The sequence below is a fragment of the Condylura cristata genome, unplaced genomic scaffold (genome assembly GCF_000260355.1).
Source record: "Condylura cristata isolate star-nosed mole 26May11 unplaced genomic scaffold, ConCri1.0 scaffold00009, whole genome shotgun sequence".
NCBI classification, from domain to species: Eukaryota; Metazoa; Chordata; class Mammalia; order Eulipotyphla; family Talpidae; genus Condylura; species Condylura cristata.
In genome coordinates this window covers 29,918,286-29,930,622 of record NW_004567110.1, presented here as the reverse complement: position 1 = coordinate 29,930,622, position 12,337 = coordinate 29,918,286, and the positions used below count along the sequence as shown (strand labels likewise).

At 41.0% G+C, this 12,337-nt stretch overlaps 1 non-coding gene across 1 annotated transcript; it reads right to left on the bottom strand.

Moving 5' to 3' along the window:
• Window positions 1-225: 225 nt before the first annotated feature.
• On the bottom strand, window positions 226-307 carry TRNAS-AGA. The gene has a single exon. It is a non-coding gene; the product is annotated as a tRNA-Ser (tRNA).
• Window positions 308-12,337: the final 12,030 nt, after the last annotated feature.

Here is a 12,337-nt window from a genome sequence, read left to right as displayed (position 1 = left end):
GTTCCAGATTGTCTGGCGTGTTCGTATCATCTCCCCCTCCTGGACCCAAGTTGTAAACACAGTCACACAACTCCGTAGCTCTCTTCCCTAAACCTCTTTGGGGTCTCATTGGGGTCCCCCGTTGTAGTCCAAAGTCTATAATTTGCAACCGTGGATAAGTTCCATGAATAATCTGGAAAAGTACGCCAAAATGAAAACAAAGTAGGTAGCAAAAGCTTGCCTTCCCGTAGTCGGCAGGATTCGAACCTGCGCGGGGAGACCCCAATGGATTTCTAGTCCATCGCCTTAACCACTCGGCCACGACTACTGTTAGTGTTGCTCTCGGCAGCAAGACCTATGTGGATTCTTTGCCTAACTGTCTATGGGGATAAGTGTCTAGATCTGGAGAAAAACATCACAAAGCTGTTCTATGGGGTAAGAGCTGACTTTAATATTGGGTATCAAGTGATTTTAGTTTTTTGAAAGATACTTAAGACATATCCCGTCCAACCTCCTTTTTTCCCTATCAGAAAAAAGTGAGTTCTAGTCAGACCTTTAAAGTTAGAAAACAGGAGAAAGCGACGAAAACCTGTACTCAGGTACACTTGCTTGCACAGTCACGGAGCCATTGCCCTCAGGAAGCCCCGAATGAGGTCTGCGCCAGCGGGCTCCGCCACCAGCCGGCGGGCTTTTTGGCCTGACTCCAATCAAGTTCCAGCTCTCGGGCTACCGGGACTCTCTTCGCCCATAGAGCTCAAAAATACCACTACCCGCCGATTTAAATTCATTATGCAGGGGTTGATTGTCTCACCATAGCATAAAAACACTAATTTGAAAAAGTGGTATGTATCAGTGGAAGATACTGTCACGTTATGGTATTCCTATACATATTATGCACGACTAAACTTGAAATTTGAGTATTTCCAAACTGGGGTAGAAAACAGGTTGGCACTTGGAAACTCCAGAGATGTTTCATCTAGATAACTAAGTAGCTTCATTAGTCTGGCTTGTTATTTGTTAAAAATATTTTTAATACTCCTGAAGAGTAGAGTGCAGTGATGTGCTGGAGTGAGTGATTCTGCCCACCTTTAAATTTTCATGAATTTGGGAACCTATTAAGATGCAACTATTAGTAAAAATTAAATTGTATAATTTACAATTAATTAACATTAAAAATCGAAGTAACACTCAAAACTCACCACAACCTAGTTATTTCATTAATTTTTTATACTTTCTGCTCTTGAGGTGGTTTGCATCTTTTGTATATAAAACACGTGAAGGGCTGGTGTTGTATATCTCTTAACTTTCCATTTAGTGATGTCATTTGGGTAGCTTGAAGTCAGCCATGTGGGTGTATTTACACTAAGGAAAAGGCAACTACTACAAAGCAGGATTTGTGAAATATTTACCAATAGACCACTGATACTACCATCTTTAGATCAAGGGTGAATATTCCCAGCAAGGCCACATTTACCTTATCTTTAGGACTGCATCGGTTAGTCTTCTCTGCAGCTTCTTTTTGTCTAGTGGAATCCTGGACTATTGTATGATTTACCATTTTATTCATTTAAATGAAGTAACGTTGTTTTACATTCGTACTAATTTTTTGACAGTGTAGAATTTCTTCCCCAGGGTGTGGCCCCCATAGCTTTCCTACCAGCAAAATACATATGGTCCTCTATCATAGTCCACTATGCTTTCTCTGTCCCCTAGTCCTCCTTCTCTTACCCTTTTGGCTTTATATTTTGTCTTTGTCTGACCCTTTGTTACCTCTATATAAGTGAAACTATCAGGTATTTATCTTCTGCCTTCAGGCTTATTTTGCTTAGCATAATACCTATTCATGTCACTGAATAGTAGTCCACTGTGTAGATATATCACATCTTCTTGATCCCCTCATCTGTTTTTTGACACTGGTCATTTTCATATCTTAACTATTGTAAATAGTGCTGCAGTAAACATGGGAGTACAAGTTTCCTTTGAAACTCATGTTTTTGTGTTCTCTGGGTAGATACCAAGGAGTGGAATTGCTGGGTCATATGGCAGATCCATTTTCAGTCTTTTGAGAAACCTCCATACTGTTTCCACAGGGGCTGGACCAGTCTGCATTGCCACTGACAGTGTAAGAGCGTTCCTTGTTCTGCACATCCTCAAAAGCATTTTTTTTTTTTTAAATATGGGTCATACACATACCACACCATTATGGTTTTGATTTACATTTCCTTGAGAGGTGATGAACATTTTTTCATGTGGCTGTTGGCTATCTACATCTCTTCTTTGGAGAAGTCCCTATTTAGTGCTCCTGCCTGTTTTAATTGGGCTATTTGTTTTCTTTTTGTTGAGTTGTCTAAGCTCTTTGTAGATCTTTGTTATCAGTCCCTTTTCAAATGTATGGTTTGCAAATATTTTCTCCTATTCAGTAGGGTGTCTCTTCATTTTTGTTTCTGTCCCTTTCACTGTACAGAAGCGTTTTAGTTGGATGTAGTCCCAGTCGTATATATTCACCTTGCTGCTGGGCATGAATTAACAAAGATATATCTGAAGTTTATGTCATGGAGTGCCTTGCTTACATTTTCTTCTATGTATTTTTTGGTTTCAGGTCTTACACTTAAGTTCATTTTATCCATTTTGAGTTGATTTTTTGGTGTGGTGTGAAATAGTGGTCTAGTTTTATCCTTTTTGTATGTGACAGTCAAAGTTTTAATGTTTTTTCTTTTACAGTTCTCTTGCTGAATGATTGTACCTGGAACTGAAAAAAAAAAAAAAAAAAGACATACTAAGCCACTTGAAATTGCAGGTTGTTTTTGCAACATGTTTCTAGGGGGATAACAGATAGTTGCTATGCAGCCTAATAGGCTTAAATTAATGATTTGATTTTTCTCTAGAAAGAATGGATGAAATCTGAGGTACCAGTAGTCCAGAGAATCTATTAGTATGTAGAAATTTTGAAAGTATAAAGAGGACATGGTTCTTGATAAATATTAGAAAAAAAAGAGATTGTTTCCTTTTTCTTCCCTCTTAACCCCACTTCAATAAGATGCTGTGTTTCGATCACCCAGAGGTTGGTGTTTGAGAATTTAATTTACAGTTCATTTAACTCTCCACTGGGTTTCCTGACTTTTACCATGTTCTCTTTCTGGCTTGCCTTAGAGAGAAGAGTCGAATTCAGAATCTACAGAGAGAAATGTTGGTTATCGCAAAAGTCTTATGCATATACATATGGCTGTATGGTAAACTGTAAAATGATAGCTAGTACACTATTAAAGATTTCCAGATGTTTAGAGTATCATCTGGGTGTGCTTCAGTGAACTCCAATAATGGAGGTGGTTGTACATGATGAATATAGACTTGGCTTTAGATTCTGCATATGTGCAAATCATATCAGAAAATTAAAACCCCACATTATGTATTCCTTTTGTATTTTCTTTTTGTTTTCCAAAAGAGGAATGTTATTTACTATTTCTATAATTATTAATATGTATAGAAAATGATGTGAGAATCCTTGTCCTTTAAATCCTTTCCAGCCTTGGAAAGAATGCTAAATGGCAAACGTCTTACAAAGGACTAGGGCCTAGTGCCTTCAGACATGGTAAAAGGGTGTACCATGTATTGTTACATTTACTTTGTATTTCCAAGGACGTAGTTTAGGGAAAAGATGCCCAAAATAAGAAAAGAAAGCCTTGTTGTCTTTTCCAAGTAACTGAAGAAAGCTCTGAGCCGGCTGCTCACTAGCGCCATTCTAAATGAGCTAGGGGTGGTGGGTGATACAGCTGGTTCTGTTGTCCTACACAGCTCCAGGCCAACCCTTTCAGTTACAAGGTGTTTTATAATCCTCCTGGCCATTCACATAATGAATTGCAAGGCCTCTTTGAATTCCCACGTACTTGGGTTTAATTTCCCCAGCCCTGCTTCTCTCCCCACACATTGCAGACCTTCTAAATAAACACCCAGCACTGGGCAGTGACAGAAATGTGAGGGGAGGCAGCCTCCCCGAACAGTTGCAAGCCTCCCAACAGCTGATGCTGTGGAAGAAATGGAATAGCATTGAGGCAGCTCCAGTCCTTTTAAGTGGTCCCTGAGTTAGGCCTCGATGTCATGTAGGTAAATTCAGTCCAGAACACGCAGGATCTTTATTGGAATTTGTACATTCATCTCTCACAGCTGTGGAGAGTTTAGACTAATCACAACTCTCACTGGGATACTATCATCTTCATAATTTGAAAAAGGATCAGGAGCCTGCAGGCTTGGAACATCTTGAGAAAAATCTGGCTCTGAAATACATCATCACACGTGGGGGACACCACTTGCGGCATCAGTGCAGAGAGTTTAAGAATGCTGAAATCAAGTATTTCTCTGGTGTGATTTCAAATGGCCTGAGAAATCTGAGAACTGTTACTTTTTTTTAAACTACGAAATAAGATTCTTTCCTCTTCCATCAACTTCTTTGCTGTCAATGTGTCTAATGCTAGGTGCCAGAAATGAGCATAGTGTTTTAATGATAACAACGCCAGGGTTAACACAGCCTCTAGGGCTCTCTCAAGAATCAGTTAGGGTGTATTTTGATCCTCAGACATGTTCTGAAGGCGTGTTCCTCCATAGTCCTGTTAGTCTCAGTACATTTCTCTTCAGCAGCCTGGATAAAACATACCACTTTTTGCTAGGCTGTCTCATGTTTGGGGTCCCTAGGATCACATTTTTCATTGACCCCGTGTGTCCATAGGGTAGGGCTAGGTTCAAAGTTGGAATTTGGGGAGCAGCACTGAGGCCTGGTGAAGTACGGTGGGTTAATTGTTCAAAAGGCCAGTATTCACAGATGTGCCATAAGAATGTAATACAATTTTTGACCCCACCCAAATGGATATTTTATCACCATTCACCTAGCAACCAACAAACAGATCAGTCTGAGGATGCAGTACTAATGTATGTGGCTCAAGCCAGCCAGCCTGTGGCTCTGCAGTCCAACCTCTTTTTTTGAGTTTGTAACCTTAGAATGTTTCTTTCACTTCCACAGTTCTGTGAGTATTGCTCCCTCTTCCCTACCTCTTTGTTTCACATCATTTTTTTGCTTTATGCTCTTTAACCTTTAAAAGTTAAAGCTGATTCAAGAAAAAGAAAAAAGGGATCAGCCAGGGAACTACAGGAATGGAGCAGGGAGTAAGAATTCCAGCTAAGCATTATAATGAAAGCAAAGTGAGAACCAAATTGGTGGAGGTGTGACTATGAATATGTAGAAACCTTAGTAAATGAGGTTATGGAGTTAGAGTGTCCATGCTTGTGCAAATCAGCAGAGCACGGAACACCATATGCCTTGCATCTCTCATCAGAAGCAATGCTATTTTTCCCTCTCGTTGAAACTGAGTAACTTCTCCAGTGCTTATACAGGAGGTGGCCAGCTTTGGATTCACGGAAATGCAAGTCTCGCCATGAGTGGCATTAACCAGTCTACCCTATTTTCTGTTGTCTCTATCTGAATAATGCTATTTTTGTGTTGAAGTCATTGATTGCTTTTGTCTGAGGTCAACAGAAGCAATTGAAAGTGTCTCATAGGACTGGCTTAGATTTAGTACTTCTCTTCCATTTCCCTGAATTAACTGTGTTGCCTCTTAGGGAAGAACTCATGCTTCTAAACAAACCAGTTTGCTTTCTTTCCTCAGCCATATTTCCACATGTCACTGAATCTATGACCTTCAAAAAATGATATCCGTTGGCTTTCAAACCCCAAAATGTCCCTACCTGTACAAAAACCTCATGGAAATCCTTAAGGATAAAGCCAACAGAGCCATCCCACTTGTAATGAACATTCCAAGCAATATTTGGGAACTGGGAAGAACTTTACTATGTATAAAACTGTTTCATGTTATAGATGAAGCAATAAAGTTCAGAGAAGCAAAATAATTCAGGAATTGTTTGATTATTAAAGGATTCTCATTGCAACAATTCATTACATTCTCTTATTTCATTATCATCTTGTTCTAGATGAGATTCTTTCCTTGGGGCCATGAGACTTGTATATCTAGGATGCCACATTTTAGAAACTTTTTATGCCTGGATTGACATATCAGTAAAATGATACTTCACCTCAAGTTCTTTACCTCTGTTTGCCCAAGTCCCTCGAATATGCCACTGCTGTCTAGTTTAGTGGTTATGTCTACACATTGTTACATGAACACACAAGCTCTTGTAATACTTGTTTTTCCTATTGTGTTTAGAAAAGTGGGGAGAGGTGAACCTTTTGAGGACATCTAAATTTTAGTCTTATTATCATACTGCTTTTGGGGCCAGAAAATCCCTATCTTGTTCTAATAATAAGGCTGGTTGCCTGACCTATGAATTGGAGGCCCATAGAGACAGGTCCTTTTCCCAATTACCCTTTGTTATTAACCAACAGATGCAGAAGTCTTGACTGAAAGAGAGTGAGTTTCTCTTAGAACTTAGAGCGTTTTCCATTCTACTGGAACTTGTAGAGGTGACAGACTATGACCTCTAGAAGGGCAAAGCCTGTGTTCACCTTTGTACCCCCAGGGTTGGTATGTCCCTGGCAGGAAAGTATTTCACTTTGTCAAATTGTTATGTCAATGTCCAGTATTTGTTTTTGTCATTTTGACTTGTGTTATTACACAATTCCATCAAACTCCCTCATTTTGCTATAAATCACTGCATTCATCTTTCCTTATAGCAAATCACATTCCATAGTGTAGAATGGTATGATTCAATTGGAGGGCATTTAGGCTGCTTCCAATTATTGTAAATAGTGCTGCAATAAACTTTGTAGAGCAGATAGATTTTTACATTGGTGGCTTTGTGATAATCCCACATTGATGGATGAACAAGAGTGGGATGCTTGGCCATATGGTATTTTCCATTTACATAGTTTTAAAAGATGAATCCAGATCCCTTACCATAATGGCTGCACCAGTTTATAGTTCCCCAAAAGTGTAATAGGGTTCCTCTTTGCATCTCTTTCAGCATTTATTGAGTATCTTTTTAGTATGTATCATTCTCACGGACATGAGATAATAACTCATTGTAGTTTTAACCTACACTTATGTTACTGGAAATAAAGATGAACAATTTTTTTTTATATACCTATTGTCCTTCTGGATGTCTTCTTTGCTGAATTATCTGTTCATATATGCTCTCCATTTATTAATCAGTGGTTTCGTTTTCTATTTTGAAATGTGTATGTTTTCAATATACCCTGGATACTAACCCCTTGTCAGTACTATATTATGTGAGTATTTTCTCCGATTCAGTAAGGTATCTTCTTAATTTCTTTATGTATTCCCCTCCCCCAACTATATTAAAGCTTTTTAACTTGAGGTAATCACTATGGTTTATTTTTGCTTTTATTTCATTTGCCTTAGGGTCAAGTCTTCAAAAACATCTTTATCACTGATGTCATGGAAAATATCACCATTGTTTTCATCTGTGTATTTTACTGTTGCATTATTATTTATCTTAATGTTATTTTCTCTTCTTCCCCTTAAAGGAAAAAAACAAACAAAACAAAAACTGAAACAACCAACCAACTAGGTGCGTGTAGGAAGTCACTTTAATTTGATTTTGTAATTACATATAATGACTTGTCAGACAAATTTACTTAACTAGACAATTTAAGTCTTAAATTTTTGCCTGTATAGGGTCTCTTCAGTTCTGGGTCTTTGTGTGGCTGGAAGTTTATATTACCCTTGCCAGTTTATGTTACTCTGCAATTATTGCAATTTTCCACTCAGTATAGAATCTTTCTGTACTCTCTTAACAGAAAGAAAGCAACCATCCTGCACACAGAGATTATATGTGAGGGTGATGGAAAACACCAAGTTCAGTCAGCTAAGAAAAGTCTAAAAGTCTAAATTCCAAAGAGGTTGTGCAATGAATTTACACACTGGCTTCTGACTAGTATCAAGATCAATATCCTAGCATAAGTATAGGTAGTCTAAAATGCTTAGACCCAGCACCTTTTTGTCACTTGGTCTTGCTAATCTTGGTTTTAGTTCTAGTTTTGTTAGTATATTATGGTCTTGGATGAGATATTGAACTTTGTTTCTCAGCCCCTTATCTGTAAAATGTAGCTATCAAATATGTGATATACATATCAGGCCTTAGCTTTCTACAGTATAATAAACTAAAACAAGTTTAAAAATATGGCTTTCTTAAGCCAAAGGAAACTTCATTTAATGCAAGACAATGTACTAATGAAAGGTGTATACATGACTTTATATATCACGTTGGCCTGGTGTCAGGCTACTTATTTAAAAGTGAGGATAGGTGGGAGGAAGGCATTGCTTATCCTTTCTGACTGTTGGTTTCCTCATCTGTTCAACATGGTTTAGTAATATAGTACTTGCCTTCCAGTGATGTTAGGGGGACTGAATAGGGGCCAAGATGGAGGAAATAATTTTGGTGCTACTGAGAGAGCCTGATGCCCCTGTATATGAGCCCAAGAGGAAGAGACCATCCTCTTTGCCTGGGACCTCTCTGGTCTAAGCTGAGGTTGTCTCCTCAAAGCCAGGATGCTGCTTTGTAGCAGGCCAAGCCAAGAAGAATTAGCGTCATTACTTTAAAACAGACATGGACGGGCCCTCCCTGGTGGCGCAGCGGGTTAAAGCACAGCACTAAGAAGCTTGAGCCACTTCCACATGAGTTCGATTCCTGCCTGCCCTGGAGGAGGTCCACATGGCATGGCAGACCTCTCCTGACCCGCCTGCTGTTCCCCTCAGCAGTGTACTTGGTTGATCTGCCTGTTCTGTTCCCTGCTCTGTCTCTGTTGAATCCCCTCACTTTCCACATCTCTGGCCTATACCCCAGTTCTATATGAATAAATAAATAAATCTTAAAAAAAAAAACAAAACAGACATGCACATTAAGGACTACTTTGTTTGAGCCCGTTGGAGGAGTGCAAGATGGCAGTTAAGCCTCCTGATGTGAGCAAGTAGATAGATAAGTGAGAAGGGCCTTAGGAGGAGGGATCTCTGTTAAGGGTAGAGAGAATAGATGAATAATGTTCCAGTGTAGATTAAATCAGATAAAATACATAATATATATATATATGTCTGACATACATGCATAAGTATCTTATGCTTTATGTTTACATGCACACACACACAAAGCAGTAACTAAACTTCCTACTGGTACCACCTTAGTTCAAACACTCATCTAGCACCAGAATTCTCACATAAACTCTAATGATCCCTCTGCCCTAGATATTCAGACTTGTGTACCTGTACTCCTGTCTCCCATCCTCTCATGGTAGTCTCTGAGTGGGACTTGTAGTGATATCTGCCGCCTCTTCGCTTTCTCTTGGGCACAGGTGTGAGCATTGACACATGCACACACCCGTGCTCTCAGGTCAGGTGTCCATAAACAAAGGTGTGTGTACCCCATGCCCTTACCCCTTGCCTGACATTCACCCTGGAGGAGGGAGGGTGGGGATGGGGGAAGAAATCCTGATTTCTTAAATCATTTACCTTGTAAGTATCCAACTTGGCTGCTCCCCTAGTTTATGTCCAGGAATTTCCTCTCCTTCAGTGGGATGACTGATGCCATAATGGAATCTTGGGTGTTCTTCCCTGATTGACCCTTTGGAACTGAGAAAAACCTTAGGACTGGGTGATACTGCACCCAGTCCCTTGGCTGGGGACCCTAAATTGGCCAAAGCCCTGCTGCCCAAATACTTTACTAAATACTGTCTGGGCTCATCACCCATGTGCACAAAGACTGCTTAGGTCCAGAAAACAACAACAAAGAGATTTATTTAACAAACGGGAGAAACAAGAGTTACTGAGGCCAATAATGGCCATTTACCCAAAGTCATGTCCATTACTGTCCGGCACAAAGACTGGACAGTATGATAGTGTCTTCCAGCCAGATGTGCAGCTCCTCGACCAAACAACAGGCCACGTGTCTAAGATGGCATTTCCTGTCTCTGTGGCCCTGGGGCACACAGCAGCCAGACTCCAGGCCAGGTTCCAACTCATGAAGACAACAGAAGACATGACAGGAGACGCTCCCAGAGCTGCAGCATGCTCCAACACAGCACTAGATGAGTGACACTCAGGACAGCAGCCACAGTCACCAAATGACCTGACAAAAGCCCTCACTCATGCAACTAAGCCAGTCTGTATCCGTAGCAAAACCAGGAACCTTTTGCTTGGCTACCTGCAAAACCTCTTCCTCTGGCCTCTACCTTCAGAGGTCCGCAGTGGCTTTCTCCAAAATCAGCCCGGTCCTGGGTCTCAAATCCACCGCCCCCCCCCCCCAATGCTGAAGCAACTCAGGTCAGAACCCCCATACCTGCCTGCTCTAAATAGATTGTCATCTGCTGCATCAGGACAAATCATGTAAGACCTTAAGTGGAAAGGAACTGTAATACAATCAGTGTGCAATACAGAAAAGACAAAGAATATAGTTTCTAAATCAGATACCCAAGTTACCCTTCCCCTCATGGGTAAAAATCTACCCAAAGGGATTGACCCAAAGTAAGGCCTGAAAGCCTGCCACAAGTCTAAAGCATAGAAAAGGGTCACAAATGGCCAGACAAGTCTGAGAGGAAGAGAGCAAAATCAAAATCAAGATAAATGCTGCCAGTCAACCTCTCCACAGGTCTCTGACTGATATCTGTTACAACCAGTCCAGGACCAAGAAACAAGAGCCACTTTTTCACATGTCTCTCTGCTCCCTGTGCCTCCCTCAGGTCTCCTCCCGGCTCTCCATCCTTCTTCCTTCCTTTTCAGTCTCCTTTACAGATTCTTCTCCTCCCTGCTCAGCTCTACCCTCCTTTGGGGGGGAAGGTGCAGGGAACCTGGAACCCCCCTTTTTCCTGGGGACCACTCTGTTACAAAACCTTAAATCCTGGAGCCCAGACAAAAAAAAAAAAAACAACGGTCTTCCTTCTCCCTCTCTCTTTTTCTGCTGCATTCCTATTTCATTTCCAAGGAAACCCTTCCTCAAAATCTGGTACTTTTTGACATTATCCTTGAGGCTGTTTGTCTTCAATGCAACCCCCTCAGGGAGGGGCACCACCTGCATCAGTCCTTGGCCTCAGTCCCTGGCTATGTTCCTCACTTGTGGTTTCCATCACCATCTCTATGGTGAATATTGGACAAACCCTTTCTGTTGGTATACTTACAAACAACATTAACACAAAGGCATAGCTACTGGCCTCAGTAGGACCATGTACAATTGAAGAGTATGAGAGGTTTTAAGTTAGGAATTTCAGATTTTTTGCTGGTAAGGTATTTGGCTCTCAGCAACTCAGTAGAATATATGAGAAATGAAATAGTAAGTTAGCAAAGCTTACATCCTGGCTTATAACAATAGCTATACTTTATTGGGTATTTACCGTGTGTCTTTGTTTGCCAAAAATTGTTTTCTTCTTGTTGGACATTTGATGAGACTAGATTTCAGTTAGATATGGTTCCATGACTAAATTCTGAGCAGAAACATTGCATAGCACTTCTGGTCTTGGGTCTCCTCCAGTGCTCTTTCCCTTCTGCCGATTGGAATTAACTGTCCATCTTTGACCAGGCAGATATTAGCAATGTCCTAGTGTTAAGAGGAAGGATGTCCTAAAGGAACTCTGCAGAATCTTGTGGACTCCACCCCCCTACTCCAGCTTTCTGGACCCTACCCCCTACTCCAGTGATTGGAAGCTACAACTCCCAGCAGTACCAGGGAGAGAACTGCGAGGACCCAAGGGCGGAGCTAGCAGGAATTCTGGGACATGTGGGGGATAAAGAGGGCGCAATTGCATTTCTCCCTCTCATGCTCGGGAAGCTGCTGTCTTGACCGGTGACTCTGTGTGTTCAGTCAGCCTAGCTGTAAGGTATTCCAGTTACTTTGTATCCCGCTCTCTTTCCATGGGTTGTTTCCTATTCCTTTCCTCTTTTGTAAATACACCCGTTATTGACCCTTTTGTGTGTACCTGCAGTATAACTGAATTGTGAGCATGTGGGTGAGGCCCCAAGGACAGGCAGCCCAGTCCACTCTGGGCTTCCCTGTAACACTAGTGCTGTATAAGGGAAGGAACCTGGATCTCCAATGACTCTGTGGGGTAGGAGGGGCTCCCTGCTACCCTGGACTGTTGGCCTGAAACTGTTATGTGAGGAAAAATAAGCTTCTTTGTCCTATGAACTTGCATTCCTCAAGCTTTAATGGGCACAGGAATCACCTGGGGATCTTGTTAAAAAGCAGATCTTGCTTCTTTAGCTTTTGAGTGGGGATATGAGTGGGCTTTAAGATTCTGTATTTCTAACAAGTTCCTAAGTGATGTTTACAAAGTTAGTGTTGTTGGTCCAGGATTTCCCCCAGGAACTCTGATTTAATTGGTTGGGGACATCTCTCCCCGCTCCCAAACATA